Source organism: Lissotriton helveticus, chromosome 1_1 (assembly GCF_964261635.1).
Source record: "Lissotriton helveticus chromosome 1_1, aLisHel1.1, whole genome shotgun sequence".
NCBI lineage: Eukaryota > Metazoa > Chordata > Amphibia > Caudata > Salamandridae > Lissotriton > Lissotriton helveticus.
The window spans coordinates 559783847-559802449 of NC_136057.1; the positions used below are offsets into that span (position 1 = coordinate 559783847).

The 18603-nt window shown below is 45.4% G+C and overlaps 1 protein-coding gene and 1 pseudogene across 11 annotated transcripts in view; one reads left to right on the top strand and one right to left on the bottom strand.

The window, feature by feature from the left end:
- The window catches only part of PLEKHA5 (pleckstrin homology domain containing A5), a 1381245-nt gene that overhangs the window by 577687 nt on the left and 784955 nt on the right, over positions 1–18603 (top strand). The gene's annotated exons all lie outside the window — the stretch shown is intronic.
- On the bottom strand, positions 2726–4492 carry LOC144753805 (uncharacterized; annotated as a pseudogene).

Consider the following 18603-nt stretch of genomic DNA (forward strand, 5'->3'; position numbering starts at 1 on the left):
GCTGCTGTCCTAACTTGTTACACCTGAGCGCCTGTACCTCAGAACGATGTTTTTTCAAAATGGCACGAGAACTTGCAAAGAGGCGCTAACATACATCTGTACAACTGCCGTGCCCCTGGAACTTGCACGGATTGGCAAGTTCTATGCCGAAGTGGGAAGGCTCCTACGAACCTCCTATGAGCTGAGGGCAGAAACAACCAGAGGAACTGGATGCGAAGCCTTGTTAAGGTCATGATCTGAATCTTGTAAACTTATTGACATACAGCCACTCATGTTGAATGGACAATTAATACCTTGTGATGGTAATTTGTTGGCAAAACATTCTCCTGGGGGGTTGGTCTCCCACATGATTTCGCATTGAACGGATTTATGCATGCATTCTGCACTTTTGGACCTGAAGTACACGGTTTTACGTATGCATCGTGCACCTTATGGTTTCCTGCATGATTCTGCACTTGCACTCCATGATCTATACGTGATCTTGCATTTTATGGCCAAATCATTCTCCTGGGGGTGGGGGTGGGGGGGTCTCCCATATGACGTGGCATTACACAGCTTTATGCATGCATCTTGCACTTTAAGATCCGGAAGTACACAGTTTTATGCATTTATCTAACTTTATGGTTTCATGCATGATTCTGATTCTGTACTCCATGGCATACGCACGATTATGGGGAAAAAATGAGATGCGTCTTCTGAATCCGCATCTGGGATCTGACTTGTCCTATTTGTAGGTGCCATGGGCATAAAGTTCTGACCAAATGATAGGGTTTAAAGTTGTCCAACTTTTGGCACCAATTTGTAATAATTTTTCAGCGATTGAAATAATATAGTGGGTCTAACAGTAACTTGGTGTAAGATGAACTACTTTTAGGGAGATGTGACGTCTACATTTCCCCTGCATTTCAGCCTGAAATGAAACGCCTTTCATTATTCATCACGCTTGGAAATGAAATCCTCTCAAAACTAAGTATATAGTAGTAATTTGAACATCCTCTAAAACCTATTGTGGGCTTTACACAATCCAGTCGTTGCAGTTGCTACTTTAGTGTCTCCAGGATTTCACATGGATGGGTCTCATGTTTTAGGTCTGGCTTAACAGCACAGCTCTCGGCATGGCATTATTAATCTGTTCCATGGGTCGGACGGCCGGGAGCTTGTGTGCTGTGAATTTTTGGGCCCTAGCGCAGCGTCACCTAGGGAAACCTAGCAAACCTGTACATTTTTGAAAACTAGACACCAAGGGGAATCCAGGATGGGGTTACTTGTTTGACTCTCACCAAGTTCTGTTTTCCAGAAAATCTAGTAAACCTCAAACGGGGAGACTTCGGGGAACACAGAATAGTAGAACAAGTTTTATTACCAATTGACTTTCTTTGCATTTCTGCCTTCCAAATGTAGGACGTGTTAAAAAAGTAAAAAAAGTTATTTTGCAAAATGTCCTCAAATTCACATGCTAGTATGGGTCCTCGCAATTTTGGAGATGTGCAAATAACCACTGCTTCTAAAATCTATATTTTGTTCCTATTTTGGAAAAATATAGGTTTCCTTGACATCAATTTTTCACTCAATATTTTACTAAATGCATGGCTATATACCCGGTACACAATGAAAAACCATTGCAAGGCGGAGTTCAGTTATTGGCTCTTGGTACCTCGGGTTCTTGGTGAACCTACAAGTCCTATATATCCTCGCAACCAGAAGGGGCCAGCTGATATAGCGGTATATTGCTGTCAAAACTCTGCCAAACCTAGAAGAAGTTATAGGTGAAAACAGAACAAATGGCTGTTTTTTTCAACTCAATTTAAATATTTTTTTATTTCAACTCATGTTCTATAGCATAACCTTCTAGGAGCTACACCAAGGATCCCTGCTGAATTCAGAATTGTCTACTTTTCAGAAATGTATAGGTGTCCGGGATCCATTTTTGCTTTCACACCCATTTCTACCACTAATTGGAAGGACTATAATGTAAAACAAACTTAAATTAAAATGGGACAAAACCAGCCGACACATGTTTTGCAGGATGGGTCAGCTTTTTTTATGGCTGCAATAGTAATGCAATAAACATATCTATAAAAGTTTGAAACTAGCAAATCAAGTCCATACTTGGCGTGTGAAGCTACTGCGTAACAAGTCACTAACTAGAGATTCTTACTGTATAGTGTCTGATGCTTAGCATGCCATTTGTACACATGTGTGCTCTAATAGAGTATACAAACAGGACTAAGGGGAGGCATTAATACCATGATCTTTTTTATTCATTATACAAAATATTATTTTAACTTCACATTGCTTTTAATACACCTTACGTGCACTATCATGGGATATTCTATTGTGTCTGTAAGTGTTTCATTTTTGTAATAATAGCTTATTGCACACAAGCGGCCAGAGTATCATTCAGAGTATGTTTCATGTTGAAATTAATACAAATAATGGCACATGTCTAACTATGATACAATCCTTATTTACTTTCCTTTCATTTTTAAACCGTCAGTGGTCAACACAATCATGTAGAACACCAAATATGTATCAACTTATTTTGCTTAGCACATCCATCTCCATAAATACACTGTACAATCATTTCAAAGAACTCGGTGCTTTTTAGCAATTAAATACCTTAAAATCTAAAATTGATATGACAGTTAACGTAAACGGTGCATGGGGAGGTTGGCTATTCTACTCCAAACCCCCTGCAAGTATTAGTGGAGGCATGACAAGCATGCTAGAGTTTCACAGACCTGTCACCCCAGTGCAATCCAAAGGGAAGTGCACTCCAAACTGAAGAACCAGGCTCTCAAGAGCTCTGCAGCCTGAGGCTAGAGGCAGCAGGAGGCTGTAGAAGGAAAAAGTGTTGTTGGCAGGGGAATCATTCAACACAGATTAAGTCCCACCATAGCTTAGCTCTTGGGTACCCAATGAGCTGGAAACCTCATCTGAAGCAGGGGACACGGAACCGTCAGTGGATAGTGATGAGCCTGCTTGGCAACTTATCAGTGGTGGTGCGGGCAACAGTAGTGGATATGGCTACTCCGGGTGGTTATCACTTGCCTTGTGTTAGGTGTGGCAGCGAGTGCCATGGGGTAGACACCTAGGCCTCAAAGGTACAGCATAGGGTTTTGCATGGCAAAGCATCCTCTTCAGTGGCATGTGTGAAGTGGCAACGAGCTCCATGAGGACAGCCGCCTTGGGACTGGAACTCTGGACACATCTGGTGCCAGGGTGCGGAGGCTCACGGTGGTTGACAATCAAGGCTGTGGATGAAGAGACAGGGAAGGACATAGGGCAAAAGCCTACGTAGTAGGAGTAGCACTGTTCGATCGTCTACTTTGGAAACATAGAAACCATAACCAAATTGACATCAGCCTTCATAGCTGCAGGTGCCACTCTCAGTGTAACGGCTGAAGAGCTCCGGTTGTACTGTAGGTATGGGGGCTGAGTGGTGACAGTGGGGGTTGCTGGTTCTGGCACAGGAAAGTATGAGGCAGGAATGGCATCGGCAAAGTCATTAGCACCAGAAGATTCCCACCCAGGCAGCACGGACGATACATAAAGTATCACCAGAAAAGCCCTGGCATGCGTGACTTCCCTCCTCCTCTTCCTCCTCTACCGTGGTATAGTTCTAGAACTTTAAGTCTAGTATCACACTCCCTCTGCGAGGTGTTCCGGTCTCCTCCTCTGTTGTGATCCTTCTTTGGTTCTAAAGCATTCTTAAGGACAATTTTATGTAGAGGAACTGACCGAATTAAATTTATTCATTTTAGTAGAGATATCAGATCAGCATATATGGGCCCAGCTGGAATTCATGTGAGCTGCCACATAATAAATCATTGTTTACTTTAGAATATATTTCTTATTGCTGTTAATAGGCTATAATAGGATGTGTACTTCGTGTTTAGCCTTACTGTGACCCATAACTAGCAGAAACCCTTGCTTTAGCACAACTAGATAAAATGTTTTTAGAAAGCCTAAGTTTTGGAGAATGATCTCTTGATGGAGTTTACTAGCCCTTTTTAGAGTTAGAGAACTTCTAGACCAAATCCAGCATTGTATTGAGAACACTGTTGATAGTATTTGATTATTTTTGGTTTGTACTTGGTGGTATTGTATTTTGCACAGTGCTTTTGGCAAACAAAACTTCAGAGAGGGGGCTGCTTGATCAGAACTGAGAACATGGCTCGCTAAAGAATAAATTATGCACAGCTCCAAGAATAGGCCATGGCTGTATGAATAAAGAAGTAAAGCTTGTAAGGCTTTTTTAGCCTATTAATTTAAGAATAATAAAATGAATAAAGCAGTTCGGTGCATATAGATCATTACAGTCAGAATTAGTCCATTTATTAAGGTTTGCACAGAACTGTATATTGAGAAGCTAAATCTCTCTTCAGAACGGGTAAAGTCATTTTTTCAAGGTCTCAAGATCTTCTAATAGCGATGAGCAGGCTGTTTTTCTTGACTCACCTAGAGACATAGAAGATGATGAAAGGACCATTTTTAACCCCTTCGCTGCGGCGGCTATTTCGCTGCAGCGCTAAGGGGGAGGCGCGGCCGCGCGGCGCTCCCGTACTCGTGACGGAACCGCTCCGTCACGGCCCTCGGGTGAGCTGTGCTTGTGATAGAACGGTTCTGTCACGGCCCCGCCCGCTCTTTAGAACGTCAGCGCAGGCGCAGAATTCGCGCCGCGTGACGGAACGGTTGCGTCACGAGCATGGGAAGGGTTAATGATTTGCCACCTGAACAAACTCCGGGCCGGATGGCTTTGGAAGCAAAATTTATAAAGTGTTTCAGAATGCTCATACATGCAGATTATTGAATAGATAAGTTATTCCCAAAAACCTAGCATCTGAAGTTGACAGTGTTGTGGAAAAGGACCAGAGTGGCTTCTTACCTTGGCAACAACTTGTGGCACATTCTTTGGTGAAGGCTATGTCCTATTTAGCTGATCTTAGGAAAGAGGGACTCGTTGCCTTTCTAGTCACAGGGAAAGGGTTTGATCTGGAGTCTTGGACAACCATTATTAGAACGGGGAATGTCTGTTAAGTTCGCCAGATCGATCACTCAGCTATACTCTTGGGATCTGGGCACAGCCTGTCATCATTGAAGTTATTGTGGAAACAATTCTAGTCTTTTATGGCAATAGGCAAGGGTGCCTGCTTCCCCATTACTTTTCTTTTTACAATCCCAGTGAACAGATTTCAGGAGTAAACTTGTATACAGAAAATATATATTGTTGTCTTTATGACCGGAGCATCAAATTGTGCACTCAAACGGAAGCACTTCTTTTTGGGGCTGAGCTGAGATCATTTCCTCCAGAGCTCAGTGTTTCTGTTATGAATGAACCTATATAATACTTGAGTAAATATGGACATGGTTAAGCTTTATGATTTAAACCAGGCTTCTCAATCGAGTACTCGTAGCTCTCCAGCAACCAAAAGTAGCTCTCCTGTGTGCAGCCCAGTAAACTAAATTAGTAACTTTTGCTTGGTGGAATTAATATACATATACCAAAATTAAAATGCAGGTATTTTGAATTAAATGTCTATTTTCAGAATTAAAGAGCTGATGTCTAGAGAAACGTTTGAATTTCCAAAATATGTTTACGGTTGATATTTGAGTAATTACAATCAAACAGTATTGTGGAGACTATTACTAATATTAGGGGCATTGCATCCATGGGTCTTGCATATTACCCATTTAGAGGCATGCCACATTGACAACACATACATTACTGCTGGCAACCAAGCCTGACGCACAGAGGTGATCACTGCTAGTATGATGGCCACTAGTCTTGTCTAGTGTGCTTACTACTGCATCTCTAATAATACTAATAGCTCAGAAGGATTTCTGTTGAACAGAAGTAGCTCTTATTCCAGAAAGGGCTGCAGACCCCTGGTTTAAACTATGTCCCATTGCTCAGTCTCATATAGTAATCAAATAGTCATCGGCCTCACTGGTAGGGAGGGCCATTCTTGTTCAAATGAGAATTTTACCTCTGTGCCATTTCTAAGCCACACCTTGCTGTCTGGCCAAAAGATATTTTGAGATTTTGAGCAGCACCATCTCTCAGTTAATTTGGGCTGCTAACAGAAGTCAAGTAAGCTGGGAAAGTTGTGTCTTTAACCCCTTGCCTGAGCTGAATGTTCCACACTAGTGCGGAACGTTCTATTGCGCGGGCGGGGCCGCGACGTTCAACGGACATGCGCAGCACTACCGAGGTAGTGCACGCGACGTCCGTTGAACGTCGGCAGCAGCAATGGGGTTAATTATTGCATGAAGGGCAGGCTTCACCTCATTTTGTAAAATATAATACTGCTGCTGCTTTGGAATATCTAAAGCACTTGATTAATCATGATTAGGCCAGCGGTTTAGAGATTAATGTATAATCTAAGAAATGGGAGGCCATGCTAGTTTGAAGGTATTTTACATTTTGTCGTCCAAAGTACTATAAAACATCTGATTCTTTGTATTGGTAACTCTGTGTTAAATGTCTCTTTGCCTATTGTGAAGGTGCTCAAGAGCTCCATCATAACTTATGACCACGTTGAGGTAATCAGATGATTCCTAAAGAAACCAGTGTGCTATAAGGCCTGGAGGGCTAAGGGGAGCACCACTGTTCAAGTCGTTCTTAGAATTACATAATGTGGCCTACCATGACATTTGTTATGTTTTTTAAAAGTCCTTGCAATTTTGATACTGATTTATCCTCTAACCGTGTTAAGAGCTGGTGACTAATTGGCCATGAGAGTATAGTCGTTTTTGTTATGCAATGAAGGCATCCACTGTTTATGCTATTTTTCTTGCATATTGTTAGAACCGGGAGTCTCCAGTTGGCAGAGGTAAGTACCTTAGACCAAGTAGGGACCCTTGCTTCTAGTCAGGGTGAAGGAATGACCCTCTAAGATAACCCCTGCTCACCCTCTAGGTAGCATGGCGCGAGCAGTCTAGGCTAAACAGAGGCAATGTGGATAACATTTGCACTTAACACAACAATAATCCCCAATCCACCACAAACTGAGACCACACAGGTAAGTATATATAAAATATAACTTTATCTAGTTTCAGCAAGGTAAATCAAGCAGTTGCACGATAAACACTTCATTAGAAAAATGTTGCACTTAATTCTTAATGGCTGCGCTTATTAGGAAGTTCTTATAAAAAGCAAATAGTCTCTAGTCTCTTTAACCAGTAGTTAAAAATATGGCCACTGATTCATAATCACAGCGCTCTCCAAACGAGCAGGGTAAACAATGCCAGCGTTAAAAAATCAGCCACCACAACGAGCCCCTGGTGTCAGGGACTCTAAGCGCTTCCTGTGCGTCTCACCCGGATGCTGGGGGAAGGGGGACTCCTTTCCCTGTGCTCGGTGTTGTTTTGGGCCCCCAGGCGCACCTCGCGGGTGAACGCTCACTAGCGCTCCAGCCCGGCCGGTCTCAGGACGCTCTCCGCCCGCTCTTGGTCCGTCAGAGAGCAGCGGGGAGCAGAGACGGCAGGCCGGGGGCTGGAGCACTCGGCAAGATCCCTCGGCGAGGTCTGGTCCGTCTTCCCCGGTCCCGGCGGTGATCCCGGTGATCTCTCGGCTCCTCGGCAGCTTCAGTCGAGGCAGCCAATCCCGTTGCGGCCCTTCAGACGAGCCCCCCTTACACCCGGGAGTCAGCCACTGGCAGTGCGGCTCCCGGGACGGCTTGTCGTGACGCTTCCGCTTCCCAGCCAATCACGGCACACGGACGCTGGTGACGCCGCGCCGCACGGGCCAATCCCGTCGCGGCGTTGGTGAGGGGGCTCAGCTCCTTCGACCAATGGGAGCGCGGCGGCTTCGGTCGTCGGCCCCGCAGCTCCTGGTCACGAACGGCAGCTTCTAGGGGTGATCCTGGCCCCGGACCACGAGGGTGACTTGGCGGCAAAGGGTTTTCAAGGGCGCTGGTCACTGATAGACCCCCCTCTCGACCTCCCCACCACATAGACCCCCCTCTCGACCTCCCCACCACGTTGGAGCGGATTCCACGAGGGGAGGTGCCACAGGCCTCCGACCCTCTCTGGTAATGTGCCGATGAGCACACCGATCCCTTCCTCACGCTCCGCAGTCAAGTACCACACGCCTCGGGTCACAACAGCACGATTTTTCAGCTGTTTTCTGGCAAAGCTTTAGGAACCTTTAGCCCTGGGTTCCCAACAGGAGGCCAGCTCTTCTCAGGCCCTTGGAGATTCAGTTGTAGACGCAGCACACAGCAGAGTCTTGGCAGTTTCAAGCAGGCAGGGTCACAGCACACAGCAAAGTCCCTTTCTCCTCCTCAGCGTCCAGGTAGACAGCAGAACAGGTCAGCCCTTAGAGCACACAGCAAGGCAATCTTCCTTTTGTTCTTCAGCCGTCCTCCTTCCAGCCGAGGTTCCTTCTTGGTTGTAGAATTTCAGAATCTAAACTTCTGTAGTCAGGGGTCCTTTCCTTATACCCCTCAATGTCTTTGAAGTCCTTTGAAGTCTTTGTGCAAGGAACCCTGAGTCCAGTCTAAACCAGTTCTGGGGGTTGCGGAGCACTGAGGTGTCTCTGGTTTTCTTCTTCTGTCAGCTTCAGGGCCAGAGGTGTCAGTTGGCCGGCAGGAGGGAGCTAGCATGGGGGAGGCAGGCAGGCACAGCCCAGCACTTATCAGGCCTTTCTTCCTCCCACCTCCCGGGCAGCAGATGTGCCCTTTCATCCCCGGGCTGGCTCCGACCCTCTCCTCCGGGGGCTCTGCAGCCCCCCTGTCACACCCAGGCATTCCACAAACCCAGGCACACAGAAAGGTTTAGACAAGAGAACAGCCACTTTCTAAAAGTGCTATTCTCCATTACAGGATTTAAAAACACCCTTCACTAAAAGATGTCATTAAATTCTGAGTTCAGGGATATCTTTCACTTATGTCCCATCTTGTTCCTATGGGAAGATAGGCTGGTATCACATGGGCCCAGCCTCCTCCATGTTACTCTATGGAGCAAGATAGCCTTACAGCAGTGAGCACATAAAAATGGCTGCAGCCCACTACCAGAGCATGTGACCTGCACCAGTACATGCTCTACCTTATCCATACACTGCACCCTGCCCAGGGGGGTACCTTGAGCCTTCCATAGGGGTGACTGATGTGCACAGACAGGGAAGGGTTAGGCCCAGCCAGTGGGGACACTGGCCAGGGGGACAGGCAGTCTCTGACTGCACACAGGCCCTGCGTTGGCAAGCCTGAGTCACCATTTTAAAGCTACTCATGTGGGTGGTGCAATCTGCGCTGCAGGCCCACTAGTAGCATCTGTCATCACCAGCCCTGGCACACACAGTGCACTTTACTAGGGACTCCATGGTGATACAAATATGCCAATCAGGTATATTCAATTAATATGACAATTTACAGAGGGAGCACTTACACTCTGACACTGATCAGCAGTGGCAGAGTGTCCAAAGCATCTAAATCAGCAAAAACGAAATCCAGCACAGCATCAAAACACATGGGTCAGAGGCAAAAAGATGGGGGAAGAACCACGCCAAAAGGTGTCAGGTCTAACACATATATATATATATGTAAATGGTCCCTTTTGCTGAGTTTTAAGAGAAGTAGCTTGCAGTGGGAATAAACTTATCAAATAAAGAAATAACACAGATTTTGACTTTGGAAGTGGGGCCGCCACGCTGCTGCCTCACTCCAACACCACCAAAGCCAAAACAGACCGTCTGCCAGTTTGCAACTTTTTAAGTCGCTGGCGAGCAGTTCTTTGATGTTCCCACCGCAGTCCCTTTGAAATGAGCTCCACAATGGGAACGTTAAAGCATGTTCCTGCACAAATCGAAATTTACAAAGCTGTACATTTCATTCCATGCAGGAACATACGGGTGCATGGACTTGTAGCTCGCCGTTCAAATTTAAAATACACGGATCAACACTCAAAAGGTGCGAAAAGAGGTACACCAGAAATTGGTCAGGCTCCATGACGTATGCCTTTTTAACTATTACTTTCAGGCATTATTAAGCCCTCTAAAAGGAAGTCCATAATGCCTGGATTTTCCGTTATACCAAGAACCTTTGCCCAAATTTTGTTCTGCTAAAGGAACAATCGCCTCCTCAGAATACACAAAAAAACATAGTGTGATGTGGATCACCTCTTGCTGACGCTGAAGCAGTATGTTCCTTTTGCTGCAATAAAGAACCTATTTCTTACCTGGTGTGTGTGAGATTGATTACGACACTGGTGACGGTCGGGTTGAGAGGGGAGCCTGCGATATCCATGTTCCCTGGTGAAGCAGTTGTAACTTGGTCAGTATCAAGGAGGACTGAAGATCTGGGAATCTAGATTCCAAATCTTCTTCATTAGTAGATATTGGGCTGTAGCAAATTGCTACCAGTGTACTGTTAATTTACTAACTAAAAAGGAGGTCAAGGAGTTAGTGGCTTTAGCATTAGAGTGTTACCGAGTTACTGGGATCAAATGTTTGAGAAGGTGTGAGCCTTTCAACATACAGCACAATGTCAGATACACGGGGGGTCATTTTAAAACAGAATTGCAACACAAAGAATCACGCTCCTAAAATGCAATGCTTAGCGTCCATATTTAAATGGGCTGATAACATAGTCATGCCAGCAATGAATCCACTGTGTGGCGACACGCACACTTTCGACCCTATTTAAAAAGGGCAAACTTAATATATAAAGTGCTACACTAGCAATTAAACCAAGTGTTCAGTGACATGCACGCCTTTAACCACGGTTTAATACAATAAATAAACCAATAACATACTTGTGTTCAATGACCTCATGGCAATGTGCACATTCAGTTTGGTACAAGACCAAAGATAAAAAATAACCTGTGTGCATAATTCAGTGCAAGAACACTTTGATAACAACGGTGTGATGTTAAAGCACTGTACAAACACCATGGAAGTGTCTCTTCTATACTGTGAGCTGAAGTTTGCTTGTTCTACTTCATCAATCAAGGGCAGCATCAGAGCATTGAAGGAGCTAAACTACCATTTCTACAATAACCAAGAGAACCATGCTTATATTGGTTGCAGATGATCCAAGGCTTTGCAGCTTCTTTGGAGGCTATAAGAGGAGAAGCATATACTGACAAAATGATTATAAAATATTGTTTTGGAGCAAAAGGAAGAAGAAAATTAAAACATTTGCCACCGTAAGACGACGAAGAAGACTCGGATGCATTATACACTGCTCTGAAACAGTTATAGTTGAACTCTGGAGACAGATTGAATGCAATTGATGAGATATATGTGCTTAGACAGTTGCCCAATGATTCAGTAGATTTGTACGTAAATTAATGGAGGGTACTATCTGCCAAATGTAATGATTGGTTTCAAGACCAAATAATTTGTGATCAGATTGTACCTAGAACAAACAGCACAAAGTTTCAAGAAAAATAACTATTGATAGCTTTAACATTAGACCAAGCTTTTACCATAGCGCATCAGGTTGAGAAAATGATGAAAGGCATGAAATAATTAACAGATAAAGAATTTGCAAACGTCCAGGGGGTCAAACCACAAGTTCATTATAAACCGGGTACATAGAATCAATAAAGGCAGCAGGCTGTGCATAGTGTATGTGAGGGTTCGAGTATTAAAGTTAGCATTTGTTTTAATTGTGCAACTAATTAATGAAAATCTTGACCAGTAATATGGCAAATGTGTAGCTTCTGTAAATGTCCTTATACCGGTTTGTAAAAATAGGAATCAAAGGAACAAAGATAACTGTGAGTAGTAAGAAGGGCAAGTGATTGATGTGACACGACATGAGGAAAGATTAACCTGAATGATTTATATTGGAAATATATGACGGAGAAGTAATAAAAAAAGATGCACCATTTAAATAATTGGGGTCCAAGAAATTGTGATCCTGGCAAAATCAGGGGTTGGACATATGTTAATAGGAAATAACAAATTAGCCAAATTCCCAAATGTACATTTAAATGCTCCAGATGTCAAACTTGTGGATTATAGTAATAAACTCATTAATGTTGTGGGTTATTTTAAGACCAGTTGAGACATCATGAAATTATGATGATGATAGTAATGAAGGTTGCAGTTACGTACAAATCCATCTGATTTGATGGAAAGATAAGGATTTAGAGATCTTGTTAGATAGGTAAACCATTATTTTCACAAGAAATGCAAAAATCGTAACACCTTTGCTGTGCAAAGCAAAAGCTAAGCAAGAGAACCTATTTCCATCAGCCATCTGCACAGGAAGTGACATAACTGTTTTCCCATCATCCATCCACACAAGTCACATCACTCCTCCCTTATAGTAGCTACTTAATTGGTAGCTGCGAAGCAGACATGCAATAGACAGATGCAGCAGGCACACCACTTATGCACCAAAGACAAGCACGTGTGCCTGAACTTAGCCCAGTGCCAGGAACCACCCACCGCTACCACGCTGCGACCCTCCACACCCTCAATCCTGGCTGCCACTCCACATACTTCTGCCTTGCTGCACCACACAACACCAAGGGAGCAGTCTTCTACACTTCCTACAAGTTTTTATGCTCTTACACACACCCAACACTCACAGCACGGGCATCAACAGCACCCCACTCCCTCACACTCAGAGTTCTCCAACCACCCACACAACACTCTGCACTCGCATGCATCTGCTCACTCACCAGACATGCCACATAGATCTGGGGCCTGATGCATGACAATGCTCCAGGCCTACTTTTCCACACGGGAACCTGGGTGAAACCCGCATTGGCACCTGACACCTTGCCACAGCCAGCCCCAGCTACAAAATTGTCAGGCAAGGCAGCTTCATAAGCCTGGAGGCAGAATCACTTCTCTGGCAGGGAGCAGCAGAGAACGCTACGCCGCACGATTTACGTTCTAGCGCATCTAACGAAACAAACAGATGCTGCTCGTGAGCTCTGGGGTAGAGGATATCCCAACAATCGACAAAGCCACCTATATAAAAGAAAGGAAAAAAAGGAAAAAATAACAGAGCAAACTGCGTTAGCCCTCGTATCGGAATGGCCAGAGCCCTCACTTGAATATAAAATCGGATCTTCCCGAATTAAAATGAAAAGGATGCGCTAGGAAATTTGAACTAGTTCTTGACAGCAGATACCCCGAGTGACTTTCTAGAGCTCAGGGGTCGCTATCACTCCGGCTGGAGTGCATTGACATTACAGCAAGAAGAATAGATTGCGTAGTATGAGTCAGTGACACGAGTGTTGATTATGTAAATGAGGTGTAAATGTGGAGTTAGTATTTTCGGATAACAAAATTGGTGTTTGTTTCTTGAAAGAAAAGACTTGAAGAACTTGTGTACAGATCATGAGTGTATTTCGTTGCACAGACAGTGATCATTACAAAAAAGACTTGTCGACATATGGCCAAGAAAAACATTGTCTAAACAAAATATGACAATAGAAATAGAAATCAAGCTTATTTGATCACTTTTTTATGTAAGCGAATAATGAAATAAAAAATAAATAAAAGATTTTTTATGAAACTTAGACTTTTGTGTGGAGAAATCATGAGTTAATGACCCGTTCCTATGCTATAAGCATGGGGACTCGTTACTCACCTTGACCCTAACCGCCTTCCCTGCAGCCGATTAGGAGCTGACGCGGCACGCTGAAAGGGTAAGCAGCCATCTTGGGTACGGTGCCGGGTTGCGGACCAGTTGGTTATTACGCCCCGCCCTCGCTGGTATTTAATGCCGTATTTCCAGTTCCTCCTTGATTTGCTGCTAGTTTTGCCCTGAGGCGGAAAGCCGGGGTATTAGGCCACTGATGCGGTCTCTTGACCTATTTGCTGCTACTGCGTTTTTGCACAAACTTTGTTTTAAAATTGATTTTATTGTGTTGCACACTCTCCTGGGGACTCGTTACTCACCTTGACCCGAACAGCCTTCCCCGCAGCCGATTAGGAGCTGACGCGGGACGCTGAAAGGTTAAGCCGCCATCTTGGGTGAGGCGCCGGGTTGCGGACCAGTTGGTTATTCCGCCCCACCCTCTTCCTGTACTTATGGCGGACTTTTCCCGACTGCGCAATGGGCGGGCGCAGCGCCGAAGGCGCGCCAAAGGCGTGCCCGTCTGCGCCCAAACAGGTCCAGGGGCCATATCCCCTGGCCAAATTTCTAATCCGCCTCAAAGACTTATTTACAGGGCAGACCAACTGCGAGCATATGGGTTCCATCGGAACGCAGACTGCTCCACTTTTGATCTGACTAGTAAATTCTCTCAGTCTTGTTTAGGCTGCCCATTTTCTTTGGAAACCCCTCTGCTGTGCCGTAGTTGTTCACCTCAAACGCCGATTATCTCTAAAACGGCATATAACTTTCTCAGTATGAACTGTCGCTCTGTACCTAAGCACAGATTGGAGATCTTTGATCTCCTAAACGAGGAGCAACCTGGCGCTCTTTTTGTCACTGAGTCTTGGTTCCACGATGGCTCTGGACCAGACATCGCGGAAGCACTTCCTGTCAATTATGCCATTGTTAGGTGCGATAGGGTGGCAAAAGTTGGCGGGGGCATTGCTATCATTTTTAAAAATGTGTATCAATGCCAATTGGATCTCACCGCCTTAAATAACTGTGAAGCTGCGTCCTTCAAACTTGCCCTCCATCCTAAAACTTCACTGACGGGCCTTCTAATCTACCGCCCTCCCGGCCCGGCCAGTGACTGGGTTACCCATCTGTCCGAACTAATTTCTTCTATCCTCACAAACTCCAGTACTTTGCTAGTCGTGGGTGACTTTAATATTCACCTGGAGGACTGCAACAACTCCTCGACCAGAACTTTGATTGCCGATCTTAAGGCAGTGAACATTATTCTCCACAATCACGGTCCGACGCACAAAGGTGGTCACCTTTTAGATCCTATCGTTTCCAATTTATCACACTTACAATGTCACCCAGCTTTGCCCGTTCTTTGGTCTGACCACTATCTAGTTAGTTTTAGGGTCACACCTATGAACGTCTTAGCTCTACACAGAAATACCCATGCGGTAAGCAGGAGGGCATGGAAAAAGTTGGACATTGTCTCGCTAAATAACGTATTAGCCACTCACCTTCCCGCAGAATTGCTTGCGTCAGTCGACGCCGAAACTGCAGCTATATTGGACTCCTGTCTTAAAAATGCCATTGACATCTGCCTCCCTCCTTCTTTCAAGAAGGATGCACTCCACAAGACTCCAGCCCCTTGGTATACGGAAGCGTTAAAAGTGGACAAATCTTACTGCAAATAGCTCGAACGCATTTGGCGTAGAGAGTACTCCCAGCCTGCAGCACTCGCCTACAAAAATGCCCTAAACCTATCATAAAGCCTGTGCCCTGACCAGGGCCAACTTTGTCACCAAAACCATAACTGACGCTATCGACAAATCGAAAGTATTATTTGGCCTGGTGAAAAACCTTGCTGGCTCCCTTACTACAGCAGAAGCTCCCCCTTTGTCGAGCCGTAAGTGTGACGAAATTGCCCAGTTTTTTACTAGTAAAGTGGACAAGATCCATCAGGATATTTCCACTCAAAACAGCCATAACAACCATGTGGTTTCTTCCACATATGCAACGGGGGCTAATCGACACTTGGCTTCCATTATTGGTCCGCTACTAACCTGGCCCGATTTACAGCCTGATGGTCTTCTTAAAATTCTGTGTAAAATAAAATCTGGTTCCCCTTCCGACCCCTTACCTATCGCTGTACTCCGGACACTTGATCCTCCGCAACTGTCCGCGATTTGTTCCACTCTGAACCTCTCCCTCAAGACTGCTACCGTCCCTGCCAGTTGGAAACACGCCATGATCACGCCGCTGCTGAAAAAGCCTACTGCAGACCCTGAGATTCTTTCAAACTATCGCCCTATTTCATTATTGCCTGCCTTTTCCAAGGTTCTAGAGCAACACATTCATCACCACCTCACCCAGTTTGTGACCACAAATAACTTATTGCATCCTTCGCAATCAGGTTTTCGGCCAGGTTTCTCTACGGAAACAACACTCCTGGGTGTCACGGAGAATCTTCGGTCCCTGCTTGACAGAGGTGAGACGGCCGCGCTGATATTACTTGACCTCAGTGCGGCGTTCAACACCATCTCACATAAAATTCTCCTTGACTTTCTATTCACCATGGGTATTGAAGGATCAGCCCTTGGCTGGCTGGCTTCCTTCCTCTGACCGCACTTTCCAAATTTTCTCTCACTCAGCCACCTCTAATATTTATTCCCAGCCTCACGGTGTTCCCCAAGGTTCCATTCTTAGTCCTTTACTTTTCAATCTTTGTTACCCCTCTGGCCCACATAGCAGACAGCGTCGGACTTACTTTGTTCACGTATGCCGACGATTCACAGGTTGTCTTTTCCCTTACTAAACCTGACAAGGCCTCCACCTCTCTCCTTCAGTTTGGACTTGGGGAAATCGCCAAGTGGAGGAACCACAATCTTCTCAAACTGAATGGGGGGAAGACGGAGGTCCTTGTCCTCTGGCACAAACCAGATCTCTGGTCCCCCAGACACTGGCTTGTAGAGTTAGGCCCGCTTCCTTCTCCTGCGGAGCAGGTGCTTAACCTGGGTGTCATCATCGACAGGGGTCTGACAATGCAGGGTCAGGCTAATAAGGTGTCATCAACATGTTTTACCATCATACGCTGGCTCAAAAAGATCTTGTGGATGCTGCCCAGTGCCGCCCCGAGATCTGTAGTTAATGCCTTGGTCACCTCCCGGTTGGATTATGGCAACATACTCTACCTGGGGGTGGCCAAGGCAGTCACTCGACGCCTGCAACTTGTGCAAAATGCCGCGGCGCGCCTTCTCAGTGGCTGCCGTAAAACTGATCACATATCTAGTCGCCTTCGTGACCTTCACTGGCTGAAGATGGAAAACCGAGTGAAGTTTAAGGCGCTTAGCTACATGCATAAGATTAGGAATAAGGTGGCACCTAGGTACTTGCAGACCTTGGTGAAGTGCTACTCTCCTACCCGTTCCCTTCGCTCCTCTTCCCAAATTCTCTTTTCTGTGCCTAAGGTCAAACTCTCCAGAATGGGCGGTCGCTCCTTTACCTATCTGGGGCCCAAGTTATGGAACTTCCTCCCTCTGTATATTCGGTCAGAGAACTGTTACACTCGCTTTCGTAAAGCTGTCAAGACCTGGCTTTTTGATCAATAACTTAATGGCCTCTTCTTTCTTCTACTAGCTGCATTATCTTAGCGCCGGGAAACCCTTTCGGGTAGCTGTCACGCTTTAAAAGCTCAAATAATAAATAAAATAAATAAAGTGATTAAGGTCATGTGGGAGCTTGTTGATTAATTTTGGCAGAATCCCTATCATCCACAAAAACACCATCCGCTGCACTACCTTCACGGACACATCACCATCCAACATGGAACACATGTCGTTCGAGCTCCACCTCACAGCCAACTGCACCCCAAGCGACACTCTAATCTAGAGACCACCGGGAGTGTGCACGCACTTCACTGACACGTCACAGATTTCTTTACACCACGCGCCCTCGACACTAGCAATTACATCCTACATGGAGACATCAACTTCCACCTGGAAGACCATGCTGTACCCAACTCCAAAGCACTCTTCAAAGACCTTAGAAGTCTGGGCCTCTCCCAACCAGTAAAGGGATCTATCCACATTGCCGGATACCTACTGTACTCTGTTTTCACCACGTTTGACAACATCTGAGCCAATACCAGTCTCCCGGACAGACCACACCCTCGTCAAGTTCGGCTTCTCAGTCTCAGTGTGGCGCACACACACCACCACCAAACACGGCTGACAAAACTGGAACAGCATCACTTACAACTGCTCTTAGCACCCATCAATACAAATACAGCAACAACTTCACCCAAGCCATCAAGAATTTGAACAATTGGATCGCAGACTTCCTGGACTCTTCCCCCCCCCTCTTCCACCCCCCCCTCCCCCCCCCAACACAAATTCAGCAAGAACTAGATCATAGGCCGTTGGAACACAAAGGAAGTCAGACTGATGAAACACCACTGCGAACAACTGGAATGCAAATGAAGAATAAGCCACGACAATGCAGAAAGAAGAACATTCAAACCTACCATGAAACTCTACCACCAAATGATTCGGATCACCAAAGGTTCCTGTCTGGCGGACCACATTGATGCAAGCACTATCAGCAGTAAAGAAATCTTGGCCATTGTGAAGAATTTTAGCTCACCAGTGGAAGCCTCCAAATTGACAAGCCCCCTTCTGGACCTCTGCAACCATTTGTCTAAATTCTTCAGGCACCAAATCACTGCCATTCACAGGAATTTCAGAGACCCGACAGACTTTGCCAAACGCTTCCTCATCTTATCCAAAGAACCAATGCTAACCACATTTCCCATCTTCAGCCTAGATGAAACCGCTGCCACCATGGAATCCACCCACCACACATACTCAAACAGTGCCATGCACGCACCTATTCCGAACATCTCCACCTCTTCTGTGACCTTTTTAGAAGCTTGAAAGAAAGCCTCCAGGCCTCACCAACCACAAACCCAATTCACTGCTACAATTCCCAACCAGGGTCTTAGACAAAATCATCAACAAACTCCTACAGAATACCTCAGCAACCACCAACGCCTCAGATCCATGCAGGGAAAATGCCCTCA